The following is an 11,508-nucleotide window of genomic DNA, read 5'->3' as shown; positions in this document are numbered from 1 at the left end:
ATAAAATAGGGATTGATTTTTCAGTGTCCAATGGGTATTTATCTTCTTCAAAGATACAAGTAGCAAAGATGGCTGATCAAGATCTCCAAGATTTGAACTTAAAGGAGTTCGATTATGCTAGGGAATTTTATGATCCCTACGGGAAACTCAAGTAAATTATGCCTAAAGCATATGAGGGACAATAGCATGTGAGGGAGAAGAATTTTAATAGATTATTTTTACCCCAAATAAGGGATTTTGAAATTTAAACTAATCTCCCCAAAGACCTGAGGGATGCTGGAGACTTGCTTGATACTGCATACAAAGATCAGGAAATTGATAAAAATGATCTCTCCCCTATAAAGTGGTCTACACATGAAGATCTTAGTATAGACAAAGTCTCCCAAGCGGTCTTTAATAGGATCAAATAGTGGCTCATTTTAAGGGTTAGGCCGAACGATTCAAAGGGAAGCAGAAAGAGTCCACCTCAGGGGTGCCCCAATCAATGGGTTATAAGGAGTATGCTCAAAAGACAAGATAAAGCTCGAGGAAAAATACATCCACTGACCTAGATCAAGCGGTTGGGCTTGAAGATAGCATTGATGACTTACTAGCAAAGCTTCATGTACAGATGAGAAGGTCTGAGTTATTGAAGAAGGCTGCAGAGCTGGGGGTAACAGATGGATTAGGGGTAGTGCCACTTGCTGAAGTCCTTCCGCCAAGAATAGCTATAGGGCAGGCTACATGAGAAGGTGCTGAAGAGTAAGAAGAAGGAACAAAAATAGATGAGGATGTGCCCACTCAGCCTCCTCCAATAGCTGCAGCATAGGTCCCAGTTACCAACACTCCTATACCACCACCAGTTGATATAGCCACAGTATCACCTAGGACATAGGGATTTAGGCCTACCATAGAAACTTTAAGTGTCCATAGTATTGAGACTGATTCAGATCAGGAAGAAGAATAGGGATAAGAGCAACAACTAATTGGAGGGGAGAAAGACCGAAGTGAGGCATAAGATTTGTTGAATGAAAGATTAGTCTTAACCCCTCAAGACCAAGAAGACCTCCTTAAGGATATAGCTATCAGGCAAGGTATGATAGAAGTAGGTGAGGAGGTGAGGACATTCAGAGAAGAGGTCAGTGATAAGTTGGGAGAATTGCACAAGCAACAACAGCTGAATGTTAACATTTCTCTAAAAACTAATCTGGCCTGCCAAGTTGCTTCACCTCAAGATCCTAAACAAATAGAAGTAGAAGAGAGGGATGAAGCAGAAGAATATGCAGGTGTCCATATTGTAACTGTTGACATAGTATCACATCAAGGTGACAAGGATAAAGATATACCGCAATGGCTTGAATTCACTTTTGAAAAGAAGAAAATGAAAGTAGAGCTACCTAAAGTTACACTACAACAAGCAATCATGGAGGAACCAAGAAAGGTCAAGAAACCTAAGGTTGTACATCATTTGTCGAGAACAGGTTCGGGTGAAGTGGTTATGGATGTGGCAATTCCACTTCACACAGAGGGTCAAACCTCCTTGAAATACCAAGTATCTCAAGTAAAATTGGGAAAGAAAACAAAGTGGGGAGAGTTAGATACTTTGGAACTTGCCACTAGTGTCGTTAGGGGAAGAATAGAGAAAGAAGATACCTCCCACATGGAGCTTAAAACATAGCTAGAGTAGTACAAACAGATGCTAATAGAGATGGGCAAGTCATTAGATACTTGTAGGAATGATAATCCATTGTCAACCTCATAACTCCCAAAGGGAGAGGTAAAAGCATTAAGGGAGGTAACATAGGTAGCTGCTACAACAAAGTCGTGGGCCCAAATAAATGCCTAGAAAATTAGATTGTTTTTGCAGAATACTATGAAACATTATAAGGAGGCGATACAGGTGGGAGGAGCATTAGCTTCTTCTTCTCAGCAATAGGAGTGAAAGCTAAAAATGTTTAGTAAACAATTATGGATTTTAAATAATTTTTTGTATTTAGGAGAAGAGGTAATAATGGTGGAGGATCTTTTGGGTGGTGATAGTTGTAAGAACTTGCAGTCTTATGCATACATTTTGGAACTGAAGATCAAGATGCTTCAACAATATGTGAAGGATGTGGTAGACATTTAGGTTCCTCTCCCCAAGGTAATTTTGAAATATGAAGATTTTGTAAAGCATCTACTCAGAATTTTTGGATAAGGAAATTGATATAGGGGTCATGGAGGAAAAGCAATTATTGAACCAGTGGGATGTATATGAGGCCCATCATTTTTAACCTCCATCTCAGTTTGATGTCACACTGATGGATAGATACACGTACGTGATCACCCAATGTCAAGAGGCAACAAAAACAATAGGGGAATTGGAAAAGAAAAGAAATAAGGCAGAGGAAATCTTGAAAAAGTATAAAATTAGAATCAAACATGTTGTTGCTCCTCCTGCTAAAGAAGTTGCATGTATTATTAATAATTATAAATCTTATAAAAGGAAGTAGAAGATGAACCTATAGTTGCTAAAGATAGAAGGATTTATGAGAAGAGATTTTGCATGACATCTCCACTGGCACTCTGATGGGAGTTCCAACTCCTGTTCCAATTTTGAACAAAATTCTGCATGACTACGAAAGCTTGGCTCATATAGCATGCTCTTCGTAGTTCTCACTTAACCTCTATTTCATAGGATTTAACTGGAGTCTAGAGGCAAAAACTTGCAAGTTAACTACGACTCCTAGTTTTGATTTCTTAATTTAGATTAGATTTACTTCCTAGAAAGTAGGATAGAAAACTTTATAAATTGAGAAATTTGATTCATTTGTAGGGGTCCATAGATTGATGATTTGAGGCCCACTTACAAATTTTAGATTATTTTGCAGATTGTTATGAACTTGAGTTATTTTTGTTACATTCTTTGAGATTAATACAAGAAGCAGCTTGTAGATTGCCTTATTTACGCATATATTCTACGAAGTTGTTCTTTGTGATCCAGTAACATCTATTTTTTGGAATTAGTAGCATGGTTTGATCTTTTGTTTATTGCTTTATGAATCATATTGTGCACGTAGGTGGTGTATGAGAATTATTGCGGTAGACAATATTATTGGTGATTTTATTTCTATAAGTTTGTGAAGTTGACGATGTTGCAGGTTTACTGGAGGTCTGTTGTTGAATGCTAATTTGGATAATATTTGATAATTTTTGGATTGTGGGGAATTAATTGAGTAGCTTGTTAAGTTGTTATTGAATTGGTTTCATTGTTGCTTTCTTGTTTCCTTTACTCTTCACAGTTTATTTTTTAGAGAATCTTAAATCATAAAATACAAAAAAAGGAGGAAGTTAAGCCATTAATGATCAATAGGATTTAGTTTTAGGCCCCTTAAAATGTATAACCACATCAACCATTGGGCTGCCCATCACCGTCATGACCCAACTATAGATACCTTGGAGTAGTTAGTTTTCCTAAACTTATTGCTTTTCAGGAGAGGTGGTGAGTGTTCACATTGGCTACCTAACTATTGGTGGGTGTGTCAAAATAGTTGTCAATAGAAACTGGTGCTAGAAGGAGGGCCTTATACTAGTCCCCTCATTGATTAACCACATATGGTACTTCCAAGAGATGGACTACTGCCCTTTACCCAGCCTAACCTCAACTAAAAGAAAGACGACATTCTTACCCAACTATACGATCTTGTTTGGGATAGTACAAGAGATTATAACAATTGGTTATGAGCATGACAAGTCTTGGACAATGAAAGACAAAAGGCTATATCTATAGAAGTAGAGGCAAAAAGACAACTTATCCCATAAGAAAATCCACAAGAAAATCCACAACCACCTCCTCAACTAGGGAATTGAGGTACTAAGCTGGAACGTATATCTTCTTTCTCTCCTGAGAGATTCAATAGAGTCATTAAGAGTAGTTCTTCACCATCTGACTTAGTAGAGTTAGGACTTGCCACTAGGAGAAAGAGGAACTAGGCTAAAAGACAACCCTCAATAGCCTCACCGGTTCAATCATCCATACTCAATGTAGAAGATAAACTGATCCCTAGTCCTCAACCTATCGCTACAACTTTTGTTACTCAACATCCACTATCACCACCTTCAATGGCCTACTTTAACCAAGACCACACACCACTAGGAACTATACCAAGGGGTATACATGACCTACCCAGAAACCTAGATAAATTTTCTTGTAAATTCTATTATTTGGGGGGCAGGATGACTGATGAGCATATTGAAGCATTCAAAGATGCAGTCGTTCATAACAACATTGAACACCAAGATGTACTATGTAGAATCTTCCCATATTCACTTGGGGAGAACGAATATAATTGGTATTTAACCCTACCGACAATTCCATCACTGGCTGGGATGTCTTGGAGAAATCTTTTATTGATCAATTCCGAGTGTATGTAGATCCCGGAACACTGTACCATCAATTCACCTCTCTTAAGAAGTCACCGAATGAGCCTTTAACAACTTTTAATAATATCTCTCAAAGGGCATTCAAGATGTTACAAGCTCCCTACCAGGTAGCACCCAATGTAGAAATTGACTCGTATCTAAAAGTTATTGCCCCTTGGACCGCTATGTTTATCAAAAAGAGTGTTCCCCAAGATCAAAGGGGCACCTTGGCAAAAGTCTTTGCATTGGCAATCAACATGAATCATGAGTTTAACCAAACACCAGGAGGGATTGGATAGAATTTACCCATAGGAGTGAATCAAGGGAACTACAACCAACTCCTTAGCGTACCTTCACCTCTACTTGTAGGAGCCCCAATAATGAACCTAATGCCAATCTATACATCCCAACCCCAAGCTAATCAATAGTTTGCTGCCCAAGCTTTGACTTGGCAGAATAATAGCAATACCGCTCCCACTAAAATGCAATATGTTGGTCAAGTACAAGGGAGAAATCAACAGTCTGATAATACTCACACAACAAGCCAACCTCCAACTACAATGCCTGAGAGTCAAGGATCTCATATATCTACTGAAGTAGAGGCATTCAAGAAAATGATCTCACAACTTACTTCAGACTTGAGCCAGTTGAAGATGAGGCCTCCGGGAGGGTATAACCAATCCCAACCATATAATAATCAGCAAAACTACAAAAACCAGAACCAAAACCAAAGGTATAACAACAAACCTTACAATAGGCAATGGAACACGGGTCCAAACAATGGTGGGGTGAACCATGATCATCCTGATGCATGAGATAATCCAAATAACACACAAAGTGTTAACCTTGCTGATATGAATTTACTGACTAATTGGTGTAGGTTGCATGATACAACTGCACATTCTAAGGTTAATTGTGCCTAGTTTGAAAAGATCATAAGAATTGCTCAAGTTGATTCTCAACAAAAAGATTGTTCTAATGACGAACTCGATAAAGTTAATACCACAATGTTGGTTGACACGTTTCTATGCAAAGAGTTTCAAGCTAAAGCTGAAGGTGAACCATGTGTCTATGATGCTTAGGCCTTTCAGACCAAAAACAACTACAATATTAGGAGTCAAGGCAAGGCTCCATTAACAAAGCCACCTCCCCTGAAGGGTGGATTTTTACCTCTCGATGCAAATGAAAGCAACAATCCTCACCCTCCTCGGGCTTTTCAAGGAGCACGCCCTAGACAAGCTCAAGGGAAAGAATATATTTTGAAAGGATCATTTGATGTTACCAAGGAGGTGGAGAGGATTGTCACCACTATGTCCCTAATGGAAGTACTGAGATATTGCCTTGAACAAAAGAAGGCTCTCCTTAGGAAGTTGGAACTATTAGAGTCACAGAGAAACACGATTAAGATGGCTGACCTAAATGAAATCAACACCAATGTCAGTAGTGATGCAATTGAGAACCCGCCATTTTTACTTAGTTTGAGGATATGTAGAAAGAATATACACAACTATTTGGTAGATTCAGGTGTTTCAAGAAATGTAATGCCCTACTCTATATGTCAGAAGTTGAGGCTCAACCCAGTATGTGCAAATAGTAAGGTGGTACAACTAGACAAGACTGAGGTTAATGTAATCGGAGAATTAAAATATGTATATATCCAATTGGGTGTTAATCCCCACATATCCCTTTACATTGACATTCAAATGGTGGTTATTCTAGAGGTATATGGCATGCTCCGTAGTAGGGATTGGTCAAAAACTTTGGGAGGATATTTCTCAACCTATTTTACATACTTATGGCTTCCATGGAAGGAGGTGAGAAACCAAATCCAAATTGATAGTGAACCCAAGTTGAAGAAGTTAGTCACAGATTATGGGGCTCCCAATGAGGTTGCATATTCTGAAGTGAGTCTAGGAGTCTATAGAGTCAATGAAATCCTAACTTTCTTTGCACCGACTCTTCTCTAGTTACATCAAGCAGACATGACTGCATATAAAGGGTGGGTCAAAGGCTTCGCTACAATAGTAAAACAATGGATATGTTTGTTGGGAGATACTATGAAAGTACAAGATTTGCTTCTTCCAAAATGGTGTTGGATACATCATGAGGATCACTCAGAGATTTCATGTATCCCATGTCAGAACGAGATTACAAAGTTGATGAGCCTCATCCCATGAGAAGATGTTGATCATATCCTCAATATGGACGAAATTCAAATTCCACGTTGTGAGGGAGTAGTACCCAAAATAATGGATTTTATAAGTAAAACTTCCCAGCCGAGAGAATGCAACAAGGATATCTTCATGGTTGATATTACCAAATAAGAGAATACAGATATCCCACGTAAGCAGGAGAATGAAGAAACCCAATCTCAAGCGCAGCCTCTAGTGGAACAGGTTACTCCTAGCACCCTTGAAGTACTCTTACAACCGGTAATTGAACAACCTCAGGTGTTGCAAGACATTGAACCTGAAAGACAACAATCACCTCCAGAAGCTAATCTGATCACTGACCCTGAGGCGAAGAATGTAAAGAAACCAAAAGATGAAATGTGGTTTTTAAATTTTGATGGGTCAAGATCCAAGCTAAGCAGTGGAGCAGGCGTAGAGTTAACAATCCCAAAAGGGAAAACCTTTCTAGCCTCCTACCGACTCCAATTCCCTTTCACTAATAATATGATGAAGTATGAGGCCCTAATTAGAGGATTATGCTCCGCTCATAAGAAGGGAGCTGAATGCTTGAAAGTGCAGAGAGATTTTGAACTGGTGGTCACACAAGTGTGAATGCAATATGCATGTCATGATTAAAGGTTAGCAACATATAGGAATAGAGTATGGGGTTTGGTTGAGGATTTTTATGCTTTCAATATTCAGCTAGTACCCAAGAAAGTAAACAGAATATTGAATGCATTGGTCATAGAAGAAAGTACATTACAACTAGTGAGCCAATCCCCTTTGAAGAATTTTTCCATAGAGTTGGTCTCCACACCTGCTATGCCTAATAATATAAAAAACTTTCAAGTTTTCTAGGATGATACCCACATTCTAGCATTTCTTGCCAAGTCAGGGGCTTTTGAAGAACAAATCATTGATGAGAAGGATAGATCAGATGATCTTGATGATGGGAATGATGATGAAATTATGAATTTACCTACAAACATCATTCCTAAAGGTATGGTCACCTTAGAGAGGCTTTTCGATTCTGATCCTGGGGTAAAAAAGAGATTAACAAAAGATTCAGATGTCGGGAAATACAAACTGCATAATATTGGTCTAGAAGGCCAAGAGAATATTGTGTATATTGGGAAGATTTGTACTCAAGTGAAATAGAGAAAATTCTACAAATCTTGAAAGAGTTCATTGATGCAATAGCATGGGGGTACAAAGATTTAAAATTTTTTGATACATCGATCATCACCCATGTTATACACCTAAAACCCAATATAAAGTCCTTCAGGCAGAAGCAACGACCAGTTAATTCACTGATAGAACCCTTGATTTTCAAGGAAGTACAAAAGTTGCTCTCTGCTAAGATAATTTTTCCAGTACGTCATTCTAGTTGGGTAGCCAATTTGGTACTAGTAAGGAAAAAGAATGGGAAAATCTGGCTTTGTGTGGACTTTCACAACCTCAATAAGGCATCTGAAAAAGATAATTATCTGTTTCCTTCCTAGGATGAGGTACTACAAATTGTCACTGGTTCACAAATGATGTCGTTTTAGATGGTTATTCTGGATATAACCAAGTTGGTGAACTATGAGGATTGTATGAAAAAAATGTTTACGATGAAGTGGGGAACATATGTGTACCAAAGGATGCCATTTAGGTTAATTAATGCTAGGGCAACATTCCAAAAAGCAATGGATACGACCTTCAAAGATCTAATTGGCAAATGTATTATTATATATATGGACGACTTGATTGTATTTTCTAAGGTCAGAGAAGATCACCCAGACCACCTCCGAAAAGTTCTAGAGAGATGTCAAAGATATGGGATTTCCCTTAACCCCAAGAAGTGTGTATTTGGAGTGGTTGAAGGAATCTCCTCAGCCATGTAATCTTTGATAGGGGGCTATCTATAGACCCAGATCGAGTAGAAGTATTGCTGAAATTATAAATGCCTGGCAGTAAAAAGGAGATGAGATCTTCTTTGGGAAGATCAATTTTGTCAGAGAATTTATCACTGGGTTTGTAGACATAGTCAATCCATTAAATGAAATGATGAAGAAGGATGCTAAGATCGAATGGACTACGGTAGCAAAAGAGGCTTTTGCCCAAATCAAGAAATCAATCGTTGAAGCTCCTGTATTAACTAGTCCTAACTACACTTTGTCATTTTACATATATTATTTTTCTTTGTTAAACTCAGGAGTAGTTGTTTTAACACAAAGGCAAGTAGGGGATGAGAAACCCATTGCATTTATGAGCTCCCCTTTCAAGAGTGTTGAAGTCAGATATTCTACTCTTGAAAAACAAGCTTTCGTGTTAGTAAGAGCAGTCAAGAAATTCAGGCATTATATCCTGAGGAGTAAAATCTACGTGATTGTACCTGATCAAGCGGTGAAGTCACTTCTTATGCAATCAGAGCTGGGAGAACATCAAGGGAAATAGATGGCAATTTTACAAGAATTTGATCTAGAGACGCATCCAATGAAGTTAGTCAGAGGCCAAGGATTGTCTCAAGCTATAGCGACTGCCATCCCTCAAATCCAATGCCAACAGTATACATTGGGGTCATTCACTCAGGACCCATGGTACACGGATTTGGTTTTTATATTGTTGAATAATAAGTGTCTTGAGGGGTTGATAGCCATGCAAAGACGAGCTTTAAGGCTCAAAAGTGCCAATTATATGATCAAGGATTTGACACTTTATAGAAAGAATTACAAAGGTATTTACCTTAGATGTCTTGATCATCAAGAAGCTCGTAACATGATCGAGGAATTCCATGGGAAGTATGGTACAAGTCATGGGTTGGTGGATGCCACTGCACATCAAATTTTGAAGGCTTGATATTACTGGCCTAGTATTTTTAATGATACTGATGAGCATGTTTGTCACTATCATACGTGCCAAACTAGAACTTCCAGAGAGAGGAATCCCGCCATACCTCTCCAACTAGTGTTTGAGGTAAGACCTTTCACCCAATGGGCACTAGATTTCGTAGGTGTCATTAATCCTAACTTGTCTGCAGAACATAAGTTCATTCTTACCATGACGGATTACTGCACCCGATGGATGAAATCCATTGCATGTCGAAATGCTACTGTGGAGGTAGTCTTGATATTCATTGAAGAACACATCGTCACCAGGCTTAGTATGTCATTCACTCTGGTATGTGACAATGGCCCTGCTTTTACTTCTATACAGTTGATGCAATGGTCATACAAATATAGTGATATTGAAATTTTTGTCCAACTACTATTCGCAAGGTAATGGAGTAGCCAAATCTATGAACAAGAACATCCTAAATGTCATTAAAAAGCTACTCGAGAAAAAGCCCAGGGACTGGCATAATCAGTTGAGATATGCTTTATGGGCTGATCAAACCAGAGTAAAAGCCACCCTAGGAACTTCTCTGTATTACCTTGTTTATGGCCAAACTCTTATCTTCTCGATCAACTTACAAATACTGGTCCTCTAGTTAATGAAATAACTTGAAATTGAGGATTAGGTAGAGGTTTGCCTCCTAAATCTGTTAAAACTTGATGAAAAAAGAATTAATACTCTACAACACTTTTCCAAGCACCAAGTCATTGTTAAGTGATGGTTTGAAAAAAGCACCAAGGTGAAAGCCTTATGGATCTTTGACCTAGTTCTATTATGGGATAAGGCCAAAGAGAAGAAAGGTGATCACCACAAGTTTCAAAGGTTGTGGCTAGGTCCTTACCAAATAGCCAAAATTTTAGGAGAAAACACCTTTAGGTTAAGCTCTTTGACTAGAGAACTTGTACCAGTGCCCGCAAATGGTCAGTTCCTCAAGCACTACTTCAATTAATCCCTAGTGAAGTTGGACCTATTGTATATAGTAGATTAGTTGTTTTTGTTTCTTTTCCTTTGTTGCTTGTTTGGGTTTTCGCATGTTTGTTGTGCTTTCACTTTGTTGCATGCATGTTGCCCTTATTGTTTTGTTTTGTTTCGTTCATTTCTGTTTTGTTGTGTTGGGATATATATATATTTATTCTCAAATATTCTAAAAGGAAGGTGTCCTTTGCATAACAAGTTGCCGAATTTAGAGAGACTTTGACTCTTTTCTATTTACAACTTCATTGTCATTTGGTTAATTTTGAAACCTTTGTCTAAACTCTTTCAAGGTGGTATATAATGGATTAAATATGATTTGAGTTTTTGACCTTCAATTGGAAAAGGATAGCTTGATAACTCAGCACTAAGATCACATTAAGATACATCAGAAATTTTTGTAAGATATCAGATGAACTTGTTTGGAAATATCAACCATGAAGATCTCCTTGTTGCATTCTCTCGGCTGGGAAGTGTTACTTCAATGGGCACTGGATATCGTAGGTGTCATTAATCCTAACTTGTCTATAGGACATAAGTTCATTCTTACCACGATGGATTACTGCACCCGGTGGATGGAAGTCATTGCGTGTCAAAATGCTATTGTAGAGTTAGTCTTGAAATTCATTGAAGAACACATCGTCACTAGGTTTGGTATGTCGTTCGCTCTGGTATGTGACAATGGCCCTACTTTTACTTCTGCATAGTTGATGCAATGGTCATACGAATATAAAGTGATATTAAAATTTTCATCAAACTACTATCTGCAAGGTAACAGAATAGCCGAATCTATGAACAAGAACATCCTAGATGTCATTAAAAAGCTACTCAAGAAAAATCCCAAGGACTGGCATAATCAAGTGAGATACGCTTTATGGGCTGATCAAACTAGAGTAAAATTCACCCTAGGAACTTCTACGTATTACCTTGTTTATGGCCAAACTCTTGTCTTCCCGATCAACTTACAAATACCGGTCCTCTAATTATTGAAAGAACTTGGAATTGAGGATTAGGTAGAGGTTCGCCTCCTAAATCTATTAAAACTTGATGAAAAAAGGATTAATACTCTACTACACTTTGCCAAGCACCAAGCCATTGTTATGTGATG

The sequence above is a fragment of the Cryptomeria japonica genome, chromosome 2 (assembly GCF_030272615.1).
Source record: "Cryptomeria japonica chromosome 2, Sugi_1.0, whole genome shotgun sequence".
NCBI classification, from domain to species: domain Eukaryota; kingdom Viridiplantae; phylum Streptophyta; class Pinopsida; order Cupressales; family Cupressaceae; genus Cryptomeria; species Cryptomeria japonica.
The sequence above is the reverse complement of the archived record's forward strand: the minus strand, read 5'-3'. Positions refer to the sequence as shown.